Source organism: Nipponia nippon, unplaced genomic scaffold (genome assembly GCF_047370975.1).
Source record: "Nipponia nippon isolate SJK-2023a ecotype South Korea unplaced genomic scaffold, ASM4737097v1 scaffold_8, whole genome shotgun sequence".
Taxonomy (NCBI): domain Eukaryota; kingdom Metazoa; phylum Chordata; class Aves; order Pelecaniformes; family Threskiornithidae; genus Nipponia; species Nipponia nippon.
The window spans coordinates 49,193,794-49,221,705 of record NW_028262402.1 but is presented as its reverse complement, the minus strand read 5'-3'; positions in this window follow the sequence as shown (position 1 = coordinate 49,221,705).

Below are 27,912 nucleotides of genomic sequence, written 5' to 3'. Positions count from 1 at the left end.
TCCTGATGCCCTTTGGGGCAGATCATACCCACAGGGCTGGCATAAATTCTCTTCCTTTCCAATATGTGCCAGCTACTTAGAAAGACTGACACTGTAATTTTACTCCCTTTCCACATTTCCTCTGCTTGACACATGGAGCACCATCTCCTCAAATTGTTAATCATCAGTATAAATTCCCTCTGGCTTCCTCTGAGTTGTTTTCAAAAAGATCCTGCATTTTTTGATCTAGCTGTATATTTATTCTTCCTGATCTCATTTGCATTCATGCACATACACACAGACACATCAATTTTACAACCACTATTAGCATCAGCTTAAGGTGAACTCTGGCAGCCAGACAAAACACAGCCCATTTTGATCTGCCAGGCTTAAATAAATAGAATCTATTGAACTGAAAGCAATGACAGCAAGATAACATAACAGATTGGGAACAAAACCTTTTACATATTGAGTAAGCTAAGATTATTGGGGACCAACACACTTGGAAAATGAAAATGTGCAGAAATCCAATTTGCCTTCCTGAGTGGAAGGGGGAAAAAAAACAAAAACCAACCAACAACAAAGTACAAAAACAGCTAACCTCCCCATCAGTAAGCTATTCAGTCCTTTATTCACATTCAGTAATTTGACTCAGGTATACAACATTTTATTTTCTATAGCCATTGTGTTCTTGATATTGCATTTATATGCTCTGCTCTCTGTTCTGAGTGGGTTGTTTTTCAGAGCTCAAACAAATAGCTGTGAGGTTTTGTTTCTAAAACAAGAAATCTTTTTTCACTCCAAAAAGATTTCTGTCTTGGCTACCACCGCGCATTTTCTTTCCTCACTAAGAAAGAAACTACATAGTTCTTTTCTTCCTGAAAGAGAATGGCATCTGAAGGGCTATTTGAGCTGAATTAGTAATCTTAGCTAGTGACTCACTGCAAAGTGGGAAAGCCTTTGCACAAACAGGCTGCCCACACACTGCTTCCTACACAAGAATGGGCAGCAATGTCCTTCACCGAGCTCCCATCAGGTCTCTGGAAGGGACACAATTGTGAGGACCTATGGGCCATTCCTGCTGCTAAACAGCCAGTAAAGCTGGCAGGGGGAAAGAAGGACTGCACCCTGAAATGTAGCTCAGCTGGCACATGCTGCCCCTTTCCTCATAGGAAATTTGGAGGAACATTCAACAGCAGGGTGCTTGCTTTGGGTCTTGTAGCTGGAGGGGTTGAAGGTGCCGTTCCTTTTAGGAAACAGCTGAGCTTCTAGGAAGGAAGGAGGTCTGCTGAATTTAGCATTTTAAAATATTGCTAGTAAAACTGCACAAAATGAGGCATTGATCCCTCTGCATATTCCATGTATGAAAGTCATTGCAATGCTGTCACAGCAGTCATTAGTGTCCAGAAAATCATGATTGCAAATCACTGCACAACAAGATCCTAGCAGACCAGGAAAAATTAACAGCTAATTATTGGGTTTTCTGAATGCACAAATCAGTTCCTTGTATTGTAGGGCACAAATACTGCTCTTGACTGGGCTGAAACCAATGAACTTGCATTTCTATAACTAAGAAATATAACCCTTGACCTTTTTCTCTTCTTGGAGCCAAATGCTATTCTGCTGCCTTCTGCTACTTGCCCCTGTGGCTTCTTTTCTTCAGCCTTGAGAGAGCTGGGTTGGCCCTGTAAGGACAGTGATAAAGGTAAAATTCAGGTAAGAACAGGCTCCTTTACCTCAGTTGCCCTTTCCACCCTAAATTGCCTCCACCTTGTCTCAGCCTTCCCTGGAGGAGCAATCAACCCTCAGCATTGCCACTGACTGGCAGTCCTTGCCATTCCCCAGCTCTCATGCCTTCTTTCCCACCTTCTGCTAATGGCTGTCTTTCCCAAGCTCTTCAAAAGCAGAATAATACATGCTTTGCAATTTAGTTTGTATATGTCTTTAATTAAATCCTCCTGTTCTGCTGAATTAATCTCACACTTTCTGCACCCTGCAGATTAGTTTTCTGTTCATTTCCACAGCTCTCTGATGAGACAGGCTCTTTTTCAGGTCTGTGATATTGCTTTCATGGCTAATTTACTTTCCTCTGTTAGAATAGGAATTTTATGAATCTACTTGCATTGCAAATCCTCTCCATCATGTTCTTAAGGATTTCCAAACTTCCAAGAAATGAAACTGCTTCTCTCACTCAATTTCATAAATGTTACAATTTGCTATAGCATATTTTACGGTGCACTTATGCAGGAGTATCTGTGGTAATATGTATTTATAGGACACCCATAATTCTATAATGTTGCAGCATCAGCCAAAGAATGAGTCTGGGGAAAATGAGGGTGGGAGTACGTTCACCTACTTCTTGGGTTACTCCTCACAGTTTATAAAACACTTGGTGTTCAGACCATAACTTCGGTGGGAGCAGAGGGTCAGCTCTGCAGCCAATGAAAGCAGATGGAGCTTAAGCAATTCCAGTCCTTTTATCTGTGTGCAGTAGCTGAGACTCACTCACAAGTCAGAAACATTTGGCTTCCTCAGAAAGAGAAGAATCCTGCTCTGAAAGTGTTGCTTCATGTTGTGTTTTCCAAAACAAACCAACAAAAAGGGGGCTGCGAGGCTCAGCCTGAATCCCTGACCTGGCATCGAGCGTAGTCCTACGGTATCACTGGCCCAGCAGGTAGTGAGGCTAAGCGTTATTTAGGGATCGGAATGAGCGGCCAGAGGCAGGAAAAGGTGGGGATCTCTTAAACCAACTTTAATGTAATAAGGAGCTACACCATCAGTCAGGCCAGGGGAAGCAGTGATACAGAGCAATTTCTCTGCTATAGCAAGCGCTGGTGATTTAGCTCAACTACACCCAGGGTCCAGCAGTTGTGACTGCTCTGTAGCTCAAGGCAGAGATATAGCTCAGATTTTGCCATGCCTTCCAAAAATTGTGACAGAAGTCCCTTTTGCCTCACATTTTGCCCATGTGTTTGGGAGTCAATGGGCGACCTCTCCCTGAAAGTTGAGGCTTTTAAGCAAATTGGTGTTCGGATACAGGACTGAGAAACTAGCAATTCATCAGGATATGGAAATTCTTCTAGTACATTTACTGTCTGTTAAGAATACTTTATTGTAACTAATATGAAAGTTTGTTCAAAACAGTGGTGCGGGCTGGTGACTTTGGGAAGAACGGAGGAAAGGCCAACAAGGAAAGAAATTCACAGACCAGAGACCTGGGAAAGACATAGCATGTCCATATGGGATCCTAAACTACACTATGATATGAGCAAAGACCTACATGCCTCTAAACAACCTTCTCCAAAATGAGTTCCCCTGGAGCTCATAATCTTGGCTTATGGGAGTAAGGGTTTGGCACCAGTTGCTGAGCTGTTTTCCCTTTGATTCCTGCCACCTGTCCCAGCTGGACTTTCATGGAGAACCTGGATTTTCAGAGGCTCAACTGGTACAAACTGAAGAGATAAACTGGTCCCTGGTGGGAGGCTGAGGACCAAGAACCCTCCTGGTGCTTGAGAATGCAGTGTTGTAGAAGAGTAGGACCAACTTGTTCAGTGTCCTAAGTGCTGCCTCAGATGTCAGCAATGAAGGTCAAGGCAAAGCAGCAGTTGTGAGGAATGCCTGGGCAGCCAAAACCAGCTGAGTGCTTGGTGGCTATAGAGACATTGTGCTTTCTGCTGGCATCTCCTCCTCTCCGGCTGCTTGTGGTAACACTCAGTGTAAGGACTGGCTTTACAGTGGAGAGGTTGACATTGGTTTTGCAGGATTTAATGGCAGTTGTGTGTTATAAGCTAGTGCAAGTATCCCTCCTCATACTCTGCTGCCTTGAAACATCAAGCATTGTTTACCATAGAAAAGTTAGGAAAGTTGTCAGAGGGCAGCAGGGACAGGATAAAACCCAATGGTTTCAGCAGATGAGGGAATAGACATAGTCTATCTACACAGGGGGTCCAGGGGTCCCCCCTACCTACAGGGGAGCTGGCATCAGCCTGTCCCAGTGGGCACCCATTCGGAGCGCTGCGCTTACTTACACCGTTGGCTCTGCAAGGTCTTACTGCTGAAGAAACAGCCTTTATGGAGCTATGGGCTTCATTTCTATTCCTAGCCACCGGCACTCCCCCTCGGTGGTTCTTATTTATGGGCTGAAGTGCTGCTGAAACGATAAACATTCAAGAGTTCGGGTGCTTTGTTTGCCTGGGGTGAGAACGAGGTGGCAGCTTTTGCAGCCCCATTCTGGCCATTTTCTTCCTGTCAGGGTGCAAACACCAGCTGAGGTCTGGCACCTTGTTTTATTGTGTGAAGACTGGATAGAGATTTCTCAATTAGCTTTAAATTAACTGCCTCTTGTCATTATGAGTTCCCTGAGGATGGGTGTGAGGGTGCTCTCAAAAAGATCTTCAGGCAGCCTGCCTGTGTGTCCACTATCTGCGCACCCACCAAACTGCGCCTGCCATTTCTCATCCCCAGGTTTAAAGCTTTAATTAGGAACCTCCTGCGTGTCTGGTCTTCACAAGCACCATCTGGCATACCACAGAAAATATGGTCCGTTTTCATTACTGGCAAATCCTAAGAAAGTCGTTTGTGTGCATTAGAGGCAGGGCCTGGAGGGGCAGAGGATGGGGATAAAAACTTCCAGAGCATTTCAGAGTGGAAAGAATCTAAAGGGAAAATGAAACCTGCATCCAAGCTTGGATTTGCACTTAGAATATTTATGAATATGAAGTTTTATGCAAACATTTTCATTGTCAGGACTTCTACATGTGGACTGTGCTGCAGCATGCTGGAGCATGACCACACTTATCACTTCCCAAGCCAGAACTGGAAAACATGAGACTTCTTCTTATTTATGGCTTTGCTTTTCAGTGTGCATCATCACCAATATTCAACATTTTGTTTCCTCAAAATTCACAGCCACACAAAGGATTTTGTGACAAGCCAGGGCACGGCTGGTTAAATGCAAATCCTTGAACTGACTCTGCTGCAATTTTGTAATATCCTGCACTCAGAAATGTCTGTAACTTTTTCATATTAATACACACATCTTCCCTTTCTATCACTCTTCTTAGTGGATTGCTAAGCTGTAGATCATAATTCTAAATACCCAACTGTAGCTACTGAGACACAACTCTGATCAACAAATGCATGAATGAAAAACAGGCACCACACTGTCCAAAATCTTGAAAGCCTATCAGAAGGTGGTTGCCTGTGGTTGCCTGTAGTATCTGTCAGTCTAAGAGAGAACAACAACATTTTTCAAGGCATGTCTTGGAAACATTACAGATGGGAAACCCCACAAACTATGATTTGTATTTGTAATGCCTCTTTCTCTAATAGGCTGCTGTTGAGATGAACTGCAATTGCTCCAGCCTTGCATGCCACAAAAAATACACAGCAATGGGACAAAAATATATCGCAACCAGAGCTGGCTGCTGGGAGTCCAGATTTATCCATGGCAAGCTCAGAGACAGCAAGCAGCACAATGAAGAAACCACTCAACAGATCTTTCTTCAGTGCTGCAAATTACACAGGAAGAAAATCTGGAGTTTTAACAACTCAATTCTCCTTCAACAAAAAAGCATGAGTCCAACTAGCAAGGTAAAGAAAATACAAATAGGAGAAGCGAAGTTTAATGTGTCTGAACCAACTGTAATTTAAAGAGATGGATAAAGGGGCAGAGACTTAGAAAAATAAATAGCACTTAAAAGGAACAGTGGCAAAATACAGACCTGGTTGGATTAGGTTTCTTACTGCAAGAAGTAGTTTAATAGGTGTCTCCTCTTGAGGTTTATATTGGACCATTATCTCTGCATGGGGCTAGTGAAGACAGCTTTTGGATATGTCAGCTTTCACAAGAAGTAGCACAAAAGTTCTGTTTACTTGTAGTCATTTTGTGTGGTACCTGCAATGCAAGTAGAAGTGTTCAGGCTACACTACAACTGAGCACCAGTTTCTCTTCACCTTCCTTCTGCCCTTGTGTTTAAGCCTGTTTTCTTTCTAAAGTCAGCTGTAATATTGCTGTAGTGACATATTTTATGCTGGAATTGGCTGCATTTTCCTGATGAAATTATTGTATAGAGTAAAGAACTGCAGGATCATTAGCCTAATATATGCTAAAATACTACTAACGTTCAATTTGATTTGAATTTTGGATGCAAATTCCAGTCAGTGCTTATTCCATGGGAACTGTTGGTCTTAACCCTCAGGGTTTAAATCCCCAGGTGATAAGAAATCCCATATAACCTTTAGCACTGAGGAAACCGAAACACACTGGGCCATTATTCTTTGCGGTTGCACACAGAGAGGAAGGAGCTACTCTTTCTCATCTTTAATTTGGCTTCCTGGTATCCCCTGGGGAGCTGTGAGGGGCCACTGCAGGCACACGTGAGAACGGCAGTCAAGCCTCAGGTCTCCAAAATTCACCTTCAGTGCCTGCTTACCAAAGCATTTGGAGGGAGGCTTTTTAGAAGCTCCCACTGAGAGCAATCAGGAGCTGGTGGGTACCTGCTCTCTCTATTGAAAACCCATCCCTAATTGCAGGCGGTGAATTCTCTGGCAAATCTGCTCCACTCTCCTGCCCTGGAAACTCTCATGCTTTTGAACTCTCTGGACACAATTACAGGTCAAAGTCTTTGTGACCAGTCCTGACATTATGGTTTCAATGGCATTTTGCCTGGGGGCATTAACATGTCCTTCTCTCAAGTCGAGCTGAGAGGACCTTTATTAGCTTGTAACTGTTGTTCTGTTAATCTAGTGAATGCCTCTTTAGGAAACTACAGACAAAATGCTTATTAATGGTGAAAGCTTCGTTCATTATAAAATGCCATGCCCCCAAAGAGATCAGAAAAGGATGAAATGTAGAAGGAAATGTTACTTTGCCCATACCCATCAGTCTTACTTATTTACCATAGCACAAGTTTTGTCAAATCCTGAGAGAAAGTAAAGGCCTGCATCTCACAGAGCCATGATAAAAAGCAGGGACAGCAAAATGGTTACTGAAATGAGGATTTTTGTCACAAAATAACATTCACTGCTGTGTTTGGCTACAATACTGCACTGCACAGATAAATTGCTCCAAGAGAAAAGTGGGCAGAGAACTGGATTTTATGTCACCGATACTCTGAGAAGATGTCTTAATTACTTTTTAAAAGACCTAAAATGTACTAATGTAATCTGAAAAAAAAAACTTTTTTTTTTTTTTAATGTGAGCCATTTTCATAACTCAAACAGCACTTACAGTGCTACTAGCTATTCTAACAGGAACAAATAAAAGTAAAATTGCTCCTTACCTCCTACCCCACTACATAATTTTGCACAAGAATATCTTATTTATCATACCCTAACATAATGACTCAGCTACATTTCTTTCATACACTATTCTCTTCACCCCCCTGAGAAAGAGGAAGCAATGTACTTGCTGTGCAGAGACCTCTTTCAGTTACAGCCACAGAACAATTAACATTACCTCGTTAGCTTTTGTGGTTCCTTGAAAGCAGAAAAATCCAGATTTTCCTCTCTCCATCTGCCACTATTATTCAGCACAGACGGTTGGGTGAGAAGTTGCTTTAATTTGAACAAAATCTTCAGGGAAGAAATCCGTGACTGCTAAAATGAATGTCCAGACTATTCTACTGCTCCCAAACTGGCTAACTTGGAAGCCAAAATTCATTTGTACACTGTTAATAAGACAGGGGACTATTTAATTCTCTCTGATTTTTTTCTTTTTTTTTTTTTTTTTCTTTTTTAACAGTGGCACAAGTAAAACACTTGTGTAAAACCCTAGAAGAGACAAGGCACAGCTTGTACCACAGATGGCTGGCAGGATGCATCGCACTCCTCCTACCCCTGAATCCTGAGCTACAGACCTTTGGTAGGTGGAAACAGGGGCATGCAGACTATGCCGTGGCCCCAGCTGAAAAGCTGAGATTATGACCTTGTTTATATTTAGGTCAGGTATTACAGTGAAGCAGGGACCTCTGAGTTTTCTGAACAGCACAGTCTGCCAGCACCAGGGCTGAAAGGGGAGGTGTAACTGTGTAGGCTGAAGGAATGGCCAGCATCAGCCAGTGCCTACTGACCATCACAGGACATGTACGGTATGGCTGCACTGCACTGGGAGGTGGGACTGTAGCACTTGGGGCCTTTCAGTGCCAGTGCTGGTGTACCCTGACAGCAGAAATAACATTTAACAGACACTGACGCGGTCTTAGAAAGCCCTTCAAGATATGCTTCTGTATGGGACTTTTGCTTTTATGGCCCTTCAGCACATTAAACATCTATGAGGTCACTGTAAATGAAACAACGGAGCGTTACAATATATTTTGCCCTCTGTCTCCACATTTCTTGAATTACACTGAGTGCACTCCAAGTAAGGTATAGCAGCACCATGAGTTAGGAAAACAGTCAGCGTGTACATTCCTAGATGAATTTATTATCAACATTCTCAATGGTCTCAGTGTAAGTCTCTATGTCATTGGCTAGATGTTGTCTCTGGAACATCAAGGAAAATGGTAACATTGCCCCTCAAATGAGGCGTTTAATTGCAAGTAAAGTTAGTGCCTTTCAAATCTTGTTATGCAACTGGGTACAGCTGTTTAAAGTAACCATTGAATGCTCTGGACCCTTCCTTCCAAGCAGGTGAATACAGCCAACATCCCAGTAGCATAAATGTTCCCAGTACAGTAAGGGCCAATAACTAACTCTTTAGGTGCCAGTTTCTGGTGAGGAGTGATCTCTTTGGGATGCATAGCTGTTCTCCAGCTTACTGTGCTATACTTCTACAAAATCTACCTGAGGAGAATTTCACACCCACACTTTTCCTCCAGTAGGTCTTTAACCATGATCAATTTTATTTAGGACCTGCTTCAGTAAAGTATGTAAGGAACTACTTAATTTAAAGCAGACATGTATCATCATTGTTTTTAAAGATTTGGCGTAAAAGTCAGCCAAACTGGCCTAGTGAAAATACTCCTTTGAAGAGGTAACAGAATAGGTATTTCAGAAAAAATTTAGACAAAGTACAATGAAAAAGCAAAAAGAGAAAAGTATATCTATTTTTACCCTTTAAAAAGGAATTATTATTATTATTACAGTTCTGGAATTATAGTTAATTTGCGGAATATTTGAGTAAAGAAAGGCAGCTATTCTCACTGTTTGCAGAAGATTAGACTCCTGTCTAGCACAACGTTACTATGGTGATAACTGCTAAAGGAAATATTGCAAGAGACAGCTAGATAATTTTTAAAAAGTGAACAAAATTTAACCTTGCTGGGAGCAGGCATAACCATAGTGACTTAAATAGATTACTCCTGTTTTCAAGGCTGTAAGGTTGACCTAGTGAGTGAAAACTGACAGACTCTGAATGCCCTCTTGCTGTTCATCCTCCATTACTTGCTGACTGTCTGAAAGGGTACGGTGGAGTGACGTAAAAAATAATCAAATAATAAATGCTAAAAAAAAAAGGAGGAAAAGCTTTCTCACCCCTGTCTGTTGGGAAGCTTTTAAGGATTGCTATAGCCATATTGGGATCCTTTAGTGACATTGCTCTTCACACCATGCCTAGGGAACTTGCAGCTGAAATGACTCAAGAGCTCCTTCTGGGTCTTTCCAAACTGCAGCTTTCTGGATATAGACAGCACCTTTTAGCTGCCTACCCAGTCACAGGTCTTAAGATTTCTAGTAAGCGTAGCAGACTAGGCATCAGTTTCACCAAAGTAGCACAGCTCATGGTTATCATATTTATTTTGTTTATCCAATTAAAAGCTTGGATGTGAGTGAAAGATCAGCAGCAGCAGCAACATTGCACTGCATGACAGAAGATAAGCAATTAGTAAGTCTGTTTGGAAGCTAAGAGGATACCAGCAATTGCTATCAAAACCAGAATTCACATGGAGATCATTACAATTCAAACAGCTATTTGACCTGACTTTTTAAAAGACCAGAATAAAGTAGCCTGATCGGATTCCCCAGGGAATCTGGTGTTCAGCTGGGAGAGGCTTTGGCTTTGTTAACTGTCTAAGCACTGGCAAGTGTTTAAACTGCAATAATAAGGTTTGAATTCCCAGGGTCAGCAGGCCAATGCAGAGAGTGTATTTTTAAAAGAAAAGCATACTTTATAAAGCAATTAATAAAACTCAGACCCTAAGGTGGCATCTGTTCCCTTTATTTCAAGAAAGGCACTGCAGAGTATCAGCAAATTGCCTTATTTCTTTGTTTGAGTTAATTTGAAAATGTATCTAATTGTAAAAGAGTCCCCAGAGGACTGCCATCAGGTACAGCAGTCATATGTAATTCTCCTGGGCTCAACTTTGTATAAGAAACCATAAGATGCATTTCACTGAAACTGAAAACCAAACCTGCTGTATGAGGGTGACAGCCACACATTGTCATTTTCAGGTAGGTTGGTATTACCAGATGAAGCAAGCTCTTGTGCAGTCCTGATTTATAAAAAGAACCACTAAGTCGTTTCTATTATTATTTTTCTTTTCTTTCCTTTTTAGTCATGTTAATCTAGTAAGTGAGCAGACAAGAAGTATCGCTGGAGATACTCTTTTAGGACATCTCAGTCTGGCAAGAACCATAATTACATGGACATTAAATGTCTTAATCAGCTATGTCTTTTCCTCCTGTGTTTGAAACATTAATCTCTGGCTTGTTTCAATATGAGTTACACTGTAACTTTTTATACAACAACCTTTGGTCTGATCACATAGATCCATTGTAAGTCAAAGGCAGCTTTAGGTTACCACGGAGCAAGACTCGTCTTCTTACATGTGCTGTAAATGCCACATAGCTTGTATAAATCAAATAAACTACTGGACATTGTCAGGATTAGGTTTGTGCTGCTGCTCTCACTATTCCAGGCTTGCAAAGACTATTTCAGCCTCAAGACTCAGTCAGCAGTTAAAATAAACAGCATTAACAAATTACAAATTTGTAATGGAAACTAAAAAGCAAAATAAATATACATTTTTCATTTTGGAAAACTTTTGTTTAAATTTCCCTACATGGTTTGATACAGTGAGATCACTTACATCACTCATTTCAGGCTCTGATGCAGATTTAGCTGCACTGTGCAAGTAAATTAATGACATGCATTTATAACCTGACCTCTACACCAGAGTTTGTAGAAGGCATTAACATGAGAAGCCTGCATGTAGGATCTGAGGGTCTGTGCAAGTGAAGATCAGAGAATATTTTCAGAAGTACCCCATATGTTGCGGGCAGGATCTGTTTTTAAAATAGACATAGGTACCGCTCTCCTGTTAAACTCTATGTAACAAGGTACCAGAATATCTTCTCACATGCTTACCTTGTTCTTATGGTAAGAGTATAAGAGTATAAGATAGTTCACTTGAACTGGTGTTAATGCAAGTGTTTACCCTGTCCTCGTGACTGAATCAGATCCTTAGCAGGGCATGTGTGCAACTGAAAAGTGTTACCATGTCCAGCCAAAATTCCTGTACAATAATTGCTGCTAATAACTCTGCAGCAAAAGTGCATCTTGTGGAACAAACTATGCCTGAAAACACAAATCTAAGACCTTCATTTTGAGTTATTCTGTAAAGTATAGCTAGAATTTAAAAAATAAAGGGTTGGTTTTCAAAGCAATCTTGAGCAGTAAACTCCTACTCCAGCAAAAGTGCCATTCAGTGCCTCAAGACAGTCTTTTTCCTTGTTTACCCTTTGAAGATAACTTCTACTAATCTTTGAAACGTGTCCACTTTAGGGATTATGATAGTTCAGATGTGTGTGAGCCTGCTTGGAAGCTGCAGTATTTACCTGCTGCTCATAACAGTCTTGCAGAAAGCTGAAATCAAATACCCAAAGAGTAGGAAGAATTTTGATTGTATTTTTTGGAGGTGAGATAAATTAAATCCAAAGTAAATAAGGGGCATGGGCTTTCCATGGTTAATTCACTTTGTATCAATAGTTATTTCTCTTGTAATTGATGGCTAATCCTGCTAGTGATGTTCATAACTCATTATCAATAGTTAATTCTTTGGAAAATTGCATGTAGAGTGTCATCTTTGTTCAGGGATTTTTAAAATCTCTCCCTCTGGGTTTAACTGATCAAAGTTGCCTCTTGGTGAAGCTCTGTGTTCATAAGAAAGTATAGAATAGCCTCCTGTCATAAAACATAAAAGTACTCAGTGTTTCTCCTCCCTGGGGAAACAAACAGCTTATGCCTTTAGAGCAACCTGAAGCCCAAGGCAGGAGAGATGAACTTGCCTCTGTGTAGTTCCAATAGTAACCACACAGCATTCTCCTCATCATCCTGAGGCAGGAGGATGGGATGCTCTTCAGATGTAGCTGTCAGAGCAGAAGGCTTCTGCCCTTCCCTTTTGTCATCTCAACCAGAGTCATGAGGAGGTAAAGCGAAGGGCGTTGGCATGACACAAAGAGCTATGATTTTCAATCGTTATCTTCAAAGCAGGCAACATCTCGTCACCTGCTGTCTGTTTTACCTGCCAATTAAGGTAAGACATCTTCACTTTGATGTTTAAGGTTGGCCAGCAGCATAGCTTCTTCACAGTGTTGCTCACAGTATGAGGAAATGTTTAATTCAAGCTATTCCGTGTTTATTAATAGAACAAAGGAAAACACACCCATGTCTCACTTCTCCATGTACCTGAAGCATTACCATGGCATTACTGACCTGTAAGTTGACTTTTAAATAGTATCAGTCACCTGACTTTGGGGATAGGGAAATGTCAATGCAACTTAGGAGCCATTGTTTCTCATGACCCTATCCCCTCACCCCAGATGGAAATATTGTCACTTCCATCACCACAAGGAAGATGACCTTTCTGAACTTCTCCAAATACTGATGCAAAATGCAATAAACTACTAGCCGCTAGTAGTTTATCCTTGTGTGTTTTCCAGATGGTACTGCAGCTGCAAGGCTGCAATTGATTTCACAGCACAGATCAGATCACATCCCATGTGATCTGCTGTTATCCCATGTGAGCTGCTCGTTGCTCAGCAGTTTCCCAGGCTGGTCGCTTAGACACCCATATGAGAATTTAGGATAGCAATTTAAAGTTAAAATTTCCAGGTACATTAGTAATACTACCTAATGGTTGGAACCTTATTTATACTGGCTTCAACAGAATAACTGTATCCAAATATGGAAACCTTTGATGAAAAACTGGTGGTGTCCCTTAAAGGCATGTCCCTACATAGAAATAGGAGCTTGCACAGGATCTGTAGCGCTCCCACAGGATTGAGCAATGATATTACTAATGCAGAATTAAATGAGCTTCTGAACTATCTTTCATATGCTGCCTTTTCCACTAACCACATCCTACAGCCAATGCAAAAAATTCTGGGGTGTGGCATGGATTTTTGTGTTTAGAGCATACCAAGGGCCAGCAGTGCTCAGGCCTTGGGGATACCAAAGCTTCAGCTGTGGCCAGCCCTGCAGATGTAAGTGCAAGGACAAAATTCTTCCCTTGTTCACTTTCTCCTGCACACATATGCAAAAGTTAATCAATCCTGACCCTACAGGATTAGCTGATTGTTGGAAAATGACAAGCATGAGTTAAATTTTTAGGTCCCAGTCTCACTGTGATTACAACCTTTAGAAGACAAATTATGCCCCCTTCCCTGTGTCCTATCTGGGGGAGAGAGATGCCACGTTACTTATGGAACAAAGTCTCCCCTACATGTTGTAACCTCTCTAGGAAAGTTTATGCTGGGATATTTACAACCTTGGCATCACTGCAATAACTTTTCCTTTGAAATCTTCAAATTAAAGGAAAGAAATTGATATTTCATGACCTTCAGCTCTACATAGCAGATTTAGAAAAAGAGTTCCAGTAAAATAGCCTGATAGAAATTATTTTACAGGATTTGCTACTTCTGCCATATCCTATTACAATTATCATAATCTGATGTGTTTGACTGGCAGTGGTCCTTCGGGAGTCAAAACAAGGAGAAGGCACCCCGTTGTGCTCTGCAGCACCCGCTGGGTTCCGCAGCGTTCTTGGGTACAGCACAAGGGTCTTTGCTGCTCTAAGTGTTCTACAATCCAAGTAATGTTTCAAAAAATAGTATAAACTGTGCTGCTAGAAATAATGGTGGGGAATCAATACCTACAGTATTCCTCAGCAGAAAGTGTCTGTAAAGAAAGATTACACTTGATCTGTACTTGCTCCATTTGTACTCCCTCACTCTGTTTTTCTACAGTTCCCACTCTCAGGTCCTGAACCCTTCGAGGAAACAGCACAGTTTTCCATGAACCTCAACTCACCTTCTGCATTGTATGACATATTAAGCTCTACCATTAAAAATATTGTCCAAATCTGTCTTGTGTAAAAAATAAGGGTAGTACTCAAGTATTTCATTCAGTTTCCAAAGTGCTGCATGATGTGAGGATAAATGAATCTTTACAATACTCACAAGATAAGTACAGCAGGTAAATATTGTCCCTTATTCAATTATGGAAGTAGAGACAAAGATTGTTATGTACTGTAGGGTTAACACAAGTGGTCTCCAGCTGGTCCACAGAACCACAGCTCTTTTAATGATAAAAATGTCTTGTGACCTTGGAGGAATCCTGATTCTTTGTCCAGAAATTTTGGGAACCACTGATCTTTATAAAATCACACAATAATATGATTTGACCCTGTCCTGAAATTTGTGCTGTTTTGTATTGAAGATACTTGACTGCCATGTTTGGGAGAAGGATCTGATTTTATTCAGAAAGAGTTCAAAGAAAAGACAATCTATGTCAAACTGCCGTAGCCAGTGCCACAAAGCAATAGCATGGTTGGGTTTATTCTCTCTGCTCTGTTGCTGATGTGTGAGGACCTTTCCTGGGATCTCTGCAGGACAGGAAGCAGATCTCCCTCATGGCGCTGGCTGTGCAAAGTGAAAATTGAAAATTGAAAATTGTACCTGAGTCATTAGGAACAGGAGTTCATTTGCTCTACAGCAAATCATAGTGGATATCATTAAAATGCCATCTTTATCTGCATGCCTGCAGAGCATCTTGTGTTTTAATTCTAGGAAGAAATCAATTTCACTGCAAGTAGTTTGGACAGTGGATTTTACTTTTTCGATGTCATTCCATTTGTGAAAGTGCCAGTGTTGTTGTCATTATCACTCGTACTAGCTAGAAAGGCTCTTCAAAGTCAAAAAAACAAGTAGCTGCGAGACACCCTGTGAACTTCCATGCGAATGGATGGACTGGGAGAAACAGGACACTCTGAAACTCTCCTCTTGCCATCAAGGCTGCATGTGCGAGGATGAAAATGCTGGGTGGGAATGGGCTGACACAGACAACCTTCAGTTTGGTCAAAATAAACTCTTTTGCTTTAGCAAAACCTCTCTCACTAGCATGTCAGATCACTAGGCTCATAGCAAGCAAATTTTCTGAGTTGAAAAAAGTACAAAGATCCTGCATAACGAAAGCTGAGTTCTGCAGATGAATGTGCTGTTTGCCTAGGAGCCACAGTCAGATTGTGGTATTTGTCTGACTGTAAGGAGGGAGATGGGTGCAAAGAGACTGCCTGCTGCTCGAGCAGCTAGTCTTCCCTTTCCTCTGATTTGTTGGAGTTTTTTTAATCACATTTTGATCTTCTTTTGAGGGATCATAAATTGCAGTGAGAGCCCTCTCACTGACCTAATATTTTAGGATGGTGACAACAGGAGTAAGTCAATACCTTCTCCTTCAATCATTTACACAGTGCCATGCTTCAAGAAAATGAGACAAAATCACAGCCAACCCCTGTGATCCCTCCTCCTGACAAACCCTGCAAGCCAGTGCCAAATTCAATACAACTCATCATTTTTGTTCAGTTCCTCTCTCAACACGAGCTGTTGCTTTCTTCCTGTGGCTTCTATGAAACAAAGCCCTTGGCCAGTAAATAAAGGGAGATCCTTAGCACTGTACCAGCAGCTCTTTCCCCAATAAAAGATGCTGCATGCAGCTGGGAGAGAAACACAACCAGCCCGAATGGGTGAGACCCCTGTTGTGGGCTATGCCAAGATCCGCTGTCCCCCTGCCTGTCCTTACCTCTGGCAGGTGGCAGGACAGCAGCAGAGCTGCCGGGACCTGCCCTGGGATACTCACCCCAGCTGTTGAGGCACATGCCCACTTTGCAACATCATCCATGTCAAAGCCAGAGTGACACTGATGCACCACGGCACTTGCAAGTATGTTTAACAGTCTTGTTTTTCACGCCGTATGCTGTTGTTACCATCCTACAGCCCCTTCAGTATATCTACTGACTCTTAGCAATGCAACTTACTGCATCTTGCTGGCTATAAAAGCTGCAAAATGAGGAAGGCAGAAGCCTCACGACTAGCTGCAGCTGCAGGGCTGTTTTCTGCCCTTTGTGCACAGCCCCCAGCCCCGGCAGGTTCTAGGACTTCCTCACCTCCCTGGGGCTGGACCAGGGGCGGCAATGGCATGTACCCACCCCAGCAGGATGCCAAGTGTGGGGGTCAGAACAGCTGTTTTGTTTACCAGTGAGAAAACATAAGGAGCTCTAGAGCATAATTCAGAAAAAAATGAGCCAATTTTAGCAAGATAACCTCAATCCTACCTGACACTACTGGGATAAAATAAAGATCTCCATTCTCTTCAATTCCTGAAAAGAGTGCCACAGAAGCAGATGCTTCAGCTTAAAGGACAGCCTCTGCCCCCCAGCAAAGCCCAGGGAAAAGAAAGGATATTTAAAAAGCTCTTTATGGTCAAATGATTCTTGAAACAGGCTATTTTGGCCGGAGCCCCAGAGAGCCCTAGAACAATATAGAAGATGATCTAATCTATATCCACTACCCATGTTGACAGAAAAACTATTTGTGGTGAGTTAAAATGAGGTGCACGTGGTGCTCCTAACAGCTTTACCAGCATCCTGCGAATGGAGAGGTCCCTACCCGCAGGGGAACATCAGTGAGCAGCCGCAGCTCTGCCAAGATGGAGGAGCTCCAGCTGAGGAAGCCATTACCTGATATTTGCATTGGCCCTGGTTGTCTGAAAAGGGAGAGGAGCTCAGCATTTAGTTTTCTTGAGTTTCTGGGGAGAAGAAATGAGAAAAAAATATGAGCAGGCAGAATAAAGCTTTCCCTGCAATCTCCCAGCTGTCAAATTTGACAGGACAGCTAAGGAAAGGGAGAAGAGCAATCAGGAACTGGGAATCCCTGGAGCAGAGTTATAAAATGTCTGGAAAATATGCTGTCTTGGCCTGAAGTGCTCCTGCCTCCCATACCAGGTATAAAAGAGGGAAACATGCCAGGAGCTGTCTGTGCTGGAACAGGGTGGCAGAGGATTCAAGCTTAGCTACTCGGTGATGGCTAAGGAGGTTTCTGACCGTGCTAGAGCTGCTCATTTTTAAATGGGCTGTTCAGACAGCACTGGTCCTGACCTTTCCATGCTGAGTCTCTGGCTTTGCTGCTGTGGCTTTGATCTTCCCTCATGTGCTCTCATGCAACACGTTTTCTCTTGCAATACACGTATGAATAAAATATGAAAAGGTGACCCATGTCTTCATGCTGCATTTCTTTGCTTGATGTAGACACTTTGGCACACGTGCAGTGTTTGGTCTGAAAGAACAACCCAGAAGGAAGGAAATGAGAGCCGTAGAGTAACAATACTTTGCATTTCCATAACCCGCTGTGCCAATGGCCTTCAAAGTGCATGTGAATGAGATTCAGAGATTTGCTTCTACACATTCACTCTTCTGCCAACCAGCATTATTCTGTTATCAATATTCTGCAGGCGCCTGCCCTTGGCTTTTGTATGTGTGTGCCTGCATTGAACTTCACCACTCCCTTCCCTGGGTATGGCTGTAGTCAAGCATAATTATGCAAAGCAAACATGTCAGCTCGCACAGCAGCAACCTCTGAAAAATGAAATCCCTACTCTTGCCTCTTAGCAGTAGGAAGATCACAACTCTTTGGTGTTTAATTCTGATCTCACACTCGTTCCCTGCTAAGGGAATTTCCTTGACTTCAAAGCAGACAAGATTTACATGGGAGTGAGATCTTTGTAAGGCCCTGTGAGTGTAAACTGCTCTCAGGCAGTCACACATACTGGTCCAGCAGAGTAATAATCACTCCAGGACTGAGTTCTTCCACTCCTTCCATAGCTGACATCCCACTGAAGACTTGTTAACAACAGTGAGTATATGTGAATCCTTCGTTTTCCAGTGTCTGACATTGCATTAGCACCAGTGGGATTAACCAGCCAGGCCCAATCACAGCAAAAAGTACTGTGATGTCAGATTTTAAACCTGGCCTCAATGCTGTGAGCTCAGCGTTCATTTCTAGTGGTGAGCTGGAGGGACAAATGCATGACAACAGTGTGAGAAGGGCTTAATCATCACTGACATGAATTGCAGTTTCCAGCTTGGGAACTGTGGATCTGGTCAAGCATTATTATGTTCTTGTTAAAAAAAAAAACAACCCCACATGCACTAGTAATGGCAAGAAAGATTAGAAGCTCCTCCAGGTACCGGCAGAATAAAAAGTGTGCACAATTTTCTTTCTATGTATATCGTTTACAATGCTGAAAGAAATTGGTCTGCTGAAAAAGCCAACACTTTCCAAGGGAAAATTTTTATCACTTTATCTTAGACCTATGAATAAACACAGGGCCATTAAGGAGATGGATAGGAAAGGTTGATTTCTTACTGCTTTCGGATGCTGTGTTTTCTACATTGGGAGTAGGCACATGGCAAATTTTACAGAGTCATAATACCCTTCCTCATGAGGAAGAAGGACATAAAATATCAAGCCAAATCTTTATCAGATAAATTATTCTACAAGTGAGTGAATGTCTGCATCTAAATATTTGTTTGTTCTTAAAAAAATCCTCTAGCAATAGATGGTGATTAAAATGAGGCACTGGAACATCAATTTGAGACAACAATCAAGATCGAGCCTGACAGCTGGAAGATTCCACAACGAGATTCACACCGACACCTTTCATGTAAAAAGCAGCATGACAGCAACACAGCAAGCTATATGAAAAGGACAATAAAGGACATCACAGACTGATTGTGAGGTTTCAGACTGCTATCGTGACCAGATGAGCTTGCAGGCAGCTTTCCAGACCCCACATCATGGCATACAAAGACAGAGAAGCACCCTGTACCCCAGGGTGAGAAGATACCTCCCAGTATAAGGAATCGTTTGAGGGGAAAGAACAGTTGGGAAGTTGCTCACAGGCGGGAGATGACAGGACTGAGCTAGCCAAGACTCGCTACATCCTCCACTCAGCCTCTGCTGAGAGCACTGACAGGCCCCATAGCCTCACTGCCTCCCAAAGCTGGTGGCACTTTCTCACCTTTCCCCAAAGCTTTCAGGGTAGCACTGTCCAGCCATCACCACTTTGTGAGCCTCCAGCCTGTGAGATGCACTTGTTCCCCTTGAGAGCTGCGTATTTCACTGACACCACAGCTGGCACCAATGTGGGAAAATGAAGAATTGATGTATTTGTTCTCCTGAAAAGCAGTGGGGGAAATGCATGATACTTGGTGGGGGACAGCCAGCACAGTACCAGCTCCAGTGTCTTCTGCTGGCCTTTCCAAACTGGAGTAAGCTAAACGGCAGCAGATCATCAGATTAAACTCTATGCATACTATAACATGGCATAGCAGGGAAGAAGCACAGGATCAACACAAGCGTAGAAATATCTATTAGGTTTTTAAATTCCCAGTTTCACCTTTTACACACTAACAGTCCCCTAAATACCTCGTGTAGCCAAGCTCATAAACCCAACACATTAAGCAATAGATTTTGTCAGACTTTCCCACTGTCCTAAATTATCAATAAACCCTAATGATATCACTTTCTCCATTTTCCAACAGCATCTCCCAGTGAGGAAAGGAAAAAACCTTACCTTCCAACTACAATAGACTTCTCACCTTTTAAATAAGGTTTCCCCCACCCAAAGAGGTTAGAATTCAGCTCTCTGACATTGCTGCAAAAACAGTGTCCAGAACCACAGTGCACCAAAGCCTCAGCTCTGTGCTGCTGCATAGTGTAGTGGGTACTTTTTTACACTAAGGACCCCAAAAACCCCAAGGCATCTGTGGGATACCTCTACAGAGTCTGCAGAATGCATCTGAGAAAAGTAAGACCACATCAGCAGGCTAAAATTTGCTATGTAGGTGTCTGTGCCGTCACTGAAAAAAAACCAACAGCAACAGCAACAGAGAGCAACTGGTATAGCACAAATATAAACTACAATGACTTTTTGCCTTAGCGTGCACGCATCCGGGACTTCGATTTTTCCTCCAAAGAGGAAACAATGTTTTGCACACAAGGGAGAAAAAGAGGGTGAGGTTTGTTGTGTGTTTGCTCTTTAAAGCTAATAATAATCTACAATCCATGTCAGAAATGAGTGCAGTATAAACTACAGAGGATCAAGAAGTGTTTGAGCTTTGGTGACACTCCTACCTATTCTGAGGGTTTTCAATGTTTAGAAAACTATGTGTGACCTGTACCTCAGGGAGACAGTGTACACTAAGAGGGCATGGACAGGTTACTCAACCACTGAGAGTTTAGCTTGGTGTTGGAGTGGTCCAGGTGGTTTGAGTTGCACTAGCCTAACATTGAGCCAGATTCAATACCTTAAGAAAGAACTGATTTGGAGGGAAGAAAAAAAGCAAAATGGATGCATTTTCGGACTCAAGTATTTCTCTTCAGCCTGGCCTCAGCTCATCCATGGCTACAGTGACATTATCATGAAGCATGCAGAGAGCATGAGCAGGCATCCACCACTGAAAGGGCTGCCCCTGCCTTCGAGGGACTCACCTTTGCCTCCAGCTCCCTCCTCCTGCCCTGCAGCAGTCAGAGGTGTGAGCACTCCCCCTCTCCCTGGCACAGCATCCAACAGTCAGGCTTGCAGTCAGTCTGAAGCGGGCACTGTGTCAATCAGAGATTTAGAAATAGAAAGAGGGATGGTTTGTTTGCTTTCCTCAGTAGTCTATAATACCTGTCAAAAACGAAGTGGCTTGCTCTTAGGCTAATGTTTGCCAACTTGTGTTCCTGTACTGGGCAGGTAATCACTGAAACCCATGTTTGCTCTCTTAGCCTACCTGTTACAATGAACCGAGCAGCCCGTGATAAGGTTGTTATGTATTTTAGAGCAGGTATAAGTTGGGAGATGCAGGAAGGAAAGGACAAGCTGAATGCTGGAATTCATGCCTCCCTTTGTTTAAATCCCAGTACAGAGGAGCTACCCATGCAAATACTTCAAAGCATGTCAAGTATGAGCAGCTAATCAGGACCAGCTAATGCTGTATTATTACTGAATGAGTAACAGCACGCTATCAGGCAATACTAACGTTGGGTGGTGAGTGGTAGAAAGCCATTACGGGCTTTGTTGTTATTAGTTTGTGTTGACCAACTTCACCCTTAGCCTTACAGAAATATATTATTTCACCCTAATATACAAAATGCCCTTGGAGGTAACTGGAACATTTTACTTGTGCTACGGTCCTTTTGACTTCTCTGTCATCCTATTCTGTCCTCTGGTGTGTCTTTAGACATGCCTGATGATAGGGATGTGGTAGAGTGTAATGGAGGGGAAGAAGCGATGAGGATCTAACACTCTCAGACTATGTAATCTTGCTGCCCAATTCAGTGAGCTACCACTTAGTCAAACTTTGATATGATAATTAGCCTCTGGCCCCTTTCTAGCCTGCTCTGCTTAACTCACTGGAGATTTTGAAGGTTGGCGTTGGTCTCTCCCTCTCTCATTACTGCTGCCGCTGTCTGAATGCTAACTTGCAATCACCGCAAGTAGGAGGACTGGGAGAGTCTGGGCATGCAGAGTTAAATCAATCCAAAGGTTATTTGTATCACATCATTAAATTTTTCCTGCCATTTTCTATATACAACAAGAAGAGGCTCTCAAATGAGGTAATGCACATGGAAGGCATTGATAATATATTATGACAGGTATAGTAAATTAATTTGGAGACTACCATAAACAGTGTGAGAACATAGATTTTATTGCAGTTTCATCTGTGGAAAGATGGCAAAAATGTCTCTTTTCTTAGTAATTTAAGAGACTATAGTTGCTTCCAAAATACTTTGATGAAAACTTCAGCTGCTTAGACAAAGGAGACTCCACTTGGCTGGCCAGAGTCCAGCAGAGCTTTAGCAATTTAAACCAGCTGAAACCATGGCCCATAATGCTGTGTTTACACCCTCAGCCCTGGAGAACATTTAAACAGGACAGATCCAAGTTTCTACAGCCAGTGGAAAGACTAACATTAATTTCAGAGCTAAACTGAGCCATTAGCCAAACTGAGTTGATTTGTTTTAGGTGAAATGGAGGCATATAGGAAAACAAGTCAGATTTTCAGTTTTGAAAGCACAGATTTCAGAAGGTGAACTGATTAGTGAAGCCAGTCAGCACAAAGAGTTGTAAGGTACTTCAGCTGAAGGAGACCTATGATTTATTTTCAATAAAACCTGCAAGGAGCTCTCTGGAATTCACTTCACAAGGAAAGGAGGAAAACTTGCAGGAAGGGACTACAGACTGAAGTGGATGGAGAACCACCTTAGAAAGTCCAGCACAGCATCCATTTGGAAAGGATGAAAGAGCTAATCAGCAAAGAAAACTTCATTTTGGAGGCCAGGAAGCACAGGGCTGGGGTAAACATTGCCAAAAGTCAAACCGACTTAGAAGTTTGCAGAGGAAATTAAATAGTAATAATAAAAGGAAATTGTAAAAAGTTATTTAGCTATGGAGACACAAAGATTTTAAAGGAGAAAATAAGTGATTTTTTTATACTGAGAGGATTAGAGCTGGCGTAGGTGTGTGAAAACACTAAACGGAACTCAGCTTTGGTTTTCTGTAAGAACATTAAAATCTGGAGAAAAGGAGGACAGATACGGGATGAGTGTCAGGAAATTGAAAATACCTCCTCAGGGGAGAAGCAAAACTTTGAGAGCTGGATGCATTCAGCCAGCGGGGACCAGATCCCTCACCGCAGGATGCTCAGAGACCTGGCAGCCACTCCAAGTAATTTTGTCAATCTGTAAAGGAGAGGGATCCACATGACTTGAGAACAGTAAATATAGTAAGGGTAATTAAGAAAGTGAACTTGCATCTAAAGGCACGTTAGCTTGATTGTAATAGTATGCAAGAGTATGTGGTGAATTTTAAAGGAAAGGAATAATTAATGATGTAATGATTAATGAAAAATCAAAGAACGAAAACAGCCTGGGCCTTCCAGCTGGAGGGTACCATGCCAGCCTAACGCCTTTCCTTGCAAGAGAGCTGATTGATTGCTTTAAGGAAGGTAATTGCAGCCGAGCAAAGCTGCCTGAGCATCAGAGAAGCACTTGTGATATGGGAAATCATTAGTTAAAATGGAGGGGGAAAAAAGGAAAAGCACATAATCTGTAGCAAGAAAATAAGAAACGGCTTTAAAGGGAGATGACAACAGCTTGTGCTAAAGGAGAACTTGTAACATTTCCTAAGGGAACCTGGATCTTTTCAGCTGTTGCCATCAAGGACTATGGTTGAAAAAGTAGGTGCGTATTAATGAAATTTGCTCATTAGCCACTTGCAGGAGACAACTTGGCACAGAAAGACATCTGAACATGATACAGGTAGAAACAGATAACCTGCAAGTCTGGAATAATAGTAGTAGTGTGAAATTTAACACCCTTTTCAAGATCACGCCTTTAGTATCTAACAGGAGGATTTCTGCAGTAGTCTGGGGATTCACCCAGGGGATTCACTACTGCATTTCTGCAGGAGTCTGGGGAAGCGACAGAAAAGGAGAAAGAACGAGGAACTTTTTATTCACTTACAGGAGTTACTATGAGTCACCATGGTGATACGGCTGTACAAAATGCAAATGCCATCCTAGACTTTGTTAGGGAAAGTACTTCCAGTAGACGTAGGGAAGTGTTCACAGCTTTGCACAGCACACTAATCAGTGTTACTTGGAATATCGAAAACAAGACCAGTAACCCACATTCAGGAGAGACAAACTCATATGGAGGAGGTAAGATGAAAAACCCTACTCTGTGGTAAGAAACTGGGAGAGTTTGACTTGCTTAGCAAATCAAGGGCTCTAGTGTGCTTGAAATACTGACACCTTGGTTAAGTAGAGTGTATAGCCCAATGTGCATTTTGGGTTCAAAAAACGTGTATCTTTGCACGTATGGCTTCCTATGGATCAGGCCTCATCTTCTAGTCCTAGTTTCCTCAGAAATCTCTGGAGTGGTACCAGCCTTAGGGAAGGTGTATACCTGATGGTGCCTATCTCCCTCTCTGGTAAGGCATCTCCTGTTTTCTATCGAGTTTGCACTTCCTCACCTATCACACCTGGGAAGGGATGAAGAGACACCCTTAAGATAAAAGGATGCAGTAATCAGAGAGGTTGCTTTGAAATCTGTCATCATACCTGGATTTAGGTACCAACAACATCCCTCTGGGTACAGGTAACCAGAGGCCTGTCTTATAAAGCACTAAAGGTAGAAGACATAAATCCTACATTAAGGGCTAGATCCAAGGTAGTGCTTTCTTATTCTAAGAAACTGAGGTAAGGAGACTTTTAGGGAGTTTTTGATGTAATAGCTCAATGTCTAAAGTACTTGTTCAGGCAGTGGGTGAGGTAGGCTGAGTACCCTCCTCAGCCTGGAAAGCTCAAACCTGTGTTTTTCTGCGTTTCATAAGAGAGGGTCCTAACCCATAAATTGTAGGTGCATCTGGGGTATGGAGATAGTCCATCCTTCATGTTAAAGCCATGCCACTGGGTATCTGAAAACTGAATATTTGTGAGGCTATGGAGGGAGGAAGCAAGAGAGAATGCAGCTTATTAAGAGGGCTTGACTGAGAGGAAGACAGGCAGGCAAAGCAAACAGCATGAGCCTTGTTCCCGTAAGAAATTGGAATAAACAGTAATTAAAGTAAACAGTTTGCCCTTTCCTGGAGACAGGAATGCAACCTGTCATGTGATCTTTGTTATAAAGAGATGATAATTCCTTAGGAGACCTGGAAGAGAAATGCATATGTCCTTATGCATAAGATCATGTGGTGAAATGAGGCTTGGATCACGTACCTCAAAGGACTTACATGTAAAGACACACAGCTGGTGAATCCCAGACACACACGGGTGTTGAAATGGGTACCCATCTGGCCGACTTATCTGTCCATTATCTGGGTTAGCCCTTTGGGTGGAATTCATCTCACCTGATCAACATGGGACATCAAGTGGAAGCAAGTTCTCCAGGTGCCCCTATGATCAGTGAAAGGAGACAAGTGGTTTAGCACTCCTACTTGGTGTGCTCATCCCACACCGAGGCAGACCAGCCTGCTATCTTCACAGGTATCTCTGCTGGTTACAGGAAGAGCTGGACAGCCAGCTTAGATGACATACCCTGTGTCTGAGAGCTAACACCAGGTGGGACAAATCCCACTATGCAGACCATAGCACACAAAGATCTCAGCCACGGGGACTTGGGCTCCTCTGGGGTTCAGATGCTTTTGGGAATTGTACCTGGCCAAAGGCAGGATGGAGAATGAAGATCAGCTTGCCTGTGAGAGACTTCAGGCCAAACAGCTGTGGATCAAAGAATTTAATAGCTCCATTGGCAAAGATGATAGATTTTTGCATGTTCAGCAAACCTAATCTCTTCATTTAACTTAGAAAATTTACAAGCTCTCCTGGCGCAGTTGGTGGAGCTTGTAACCTTTGTGATCAGATGAAGCCAATGGAACATGTGTTATGAGTGCCAAGTAGTTCAGATGTTCCTTTCCCTCCTTCTTCCTTTAAAGCAGCAGAAAAATAAAAGTAAACAACTACCATTAAGATTAAGAAATAGAGCATTCAAATCCCAGGAAATCTCCCAAATCAGAGATCCCACTGCAGAAATAATTCTGTCCTACTTATCTTTCAACTTTCTGTGAGAAGCGTTTATCATCAACATGTAGCAAGACCACAGAGATTATCATTGTTCTACTGTTGGCAACGTTCATTTCAGGAATATCTTTCCTGTTTCAGGGCTTGATTTCTCAACCTGAATTTTTTCATTAACTTTAATGCTTTGCTTTTCATTACCCTCTGATTGGGAAATTACTTGACAAAATAATTAGGAAATGCCAGTTTGGTGCAGGAGTTCACTTACCACACACCTACTCATTTTCCTGTTTGCATTTGTGTAACAGGGCTCTGCATGTGTAGATAAACAAAGAGTCCTGCAGGTCCGGGAATAAGTCAAATACAAAGAAAGAAACAGGTAAGCCAAGCTAACTCCTTATTGCCAAATAACTGAGCTCGTTGGACACATCAATGGTTTAGAAGGAGCTGAAGTACATTAACAAGGAAAATGCTGAGAAGGAGCATTATGGGGGGTTATGCCTACTCTGCATCCAGACGGCAGCCACGGCTGCCCCAGGGTGTGCCAGACACAGTGCAGATGCAGCAGTCCTGGGTGAAGGTGCAGCTAAAACCAGCCTCCTGGGCACGTGACACCCCTGCACTCAAACATCTCCAGCAAATTAGTCCATTGCCTACGCACACCTCTGGTACAAGCTACCCACAGGCAGTCTCTGCAGGCTGCCACTGGGCTGGGGTGGGATGGGGTAGGGTGGGAAGCATGGCTGCTCTGGAGAGCATTTTCCAAGGTAATAGAGAGCCTTTGACTACAGAGTTTGATTGAAAAAGGCCCACCTCAAAACACTTCACAGGGCAAAGCAATAGCAAAGGCTCAGCAGCACTTAAGGTGGAAATTCTGGTACCAGCTTCAGAGGTTTCACACTGTGGGGAGTCTGACCCAACACCCAGGATGGGAAGAGATTAGCCACAATCCTTTTTGTGTGGGTACAAATGTACGCGGCATTGCAAAGGTGCCATTGGAGAAGAAGAAGTATCCTTCACCTCTCCTTCTTCAACTTTTCACCCTGCAATACTTGTAAGATTGTTTTAAGCAACAGAGCTTTTGTGCCTCCTCTGGATCTTGTGCCAAGATGAAGCTCTTGCTACATGAACAACACCCTGAAACACCTCTGGTATTTACGACATGTTGCTTAACTGAACAGGGCCCAGGGCCACAACAGTTTCACAAACACCTAATTTTTTTCAGAAGGGATAGTAAGTATTGGCTTCTAGAAGTCAAGATCTGTGAATGTTTTCTGGAAGTGGAAGTGTGACTGTAAGACCAAGAAGGTCATCATGAGAGAGGAGCCACAGCTTTAATTCTGTGACTTTTAGCTACTGTCTGGGGTGAAATGTAAGGTTTTCTACACATCAGGGACGTCTGACTCTGTGAGCTACGCTGAGTTCATTACTGAATTAAGGCATTTGAATGTGGATCTAGATCTGCATCATGTTTTCCATAAAGTCCAGAAAAGATTCTAACTAGGACTTTGGTTTGAGCTTGCCTCCAGAAAGCTTGTTCTTTGTCTTCACTGTCTAAACTCAGTTTTGAAGTTATTCCACTGTTTTTTTCCTATGATGTGCTTATGCGTACACATGCACATATATATTTCTTTTCCACCTTTTTTAAAGAACTGACATCTTTTCATAACTAAAAATCAGGATGTATGCCTGCATTTGATAGCTCGCACCTGAAGAGCAGGCAAACTGGTCATTTTTATCCCTATTTCACCAGTCTTCTAAGAAAGCAAGATTTTACTACCTTTCTCTTGGGCCATCTTTCCTCTGAGCTTTTGGGCTCACTGTCAGTTGCAATCACGTTTGACAGAGGGACAGAAAGTCTTAACTCCTTGTTTTGTTAAAATCAGTAACTACTTAGAGGAGAAGAACAATTTCTTCAGTGAAGGCAAGTTTTCAGGGCACCAATTCCTCCACCAGTCAGCACATCTCACCTGAATGCCAAGCCCTCCAGCTGTCTGCTGGTGGGGTGCAGCAAGGAGTTGAGAAGGGAGGACTTGGGGGGGGGGGGGGGAGGCGGGATGTGGAGGGCAGAGGAAGGAGCTAGAGCCCTTCTGGGGAC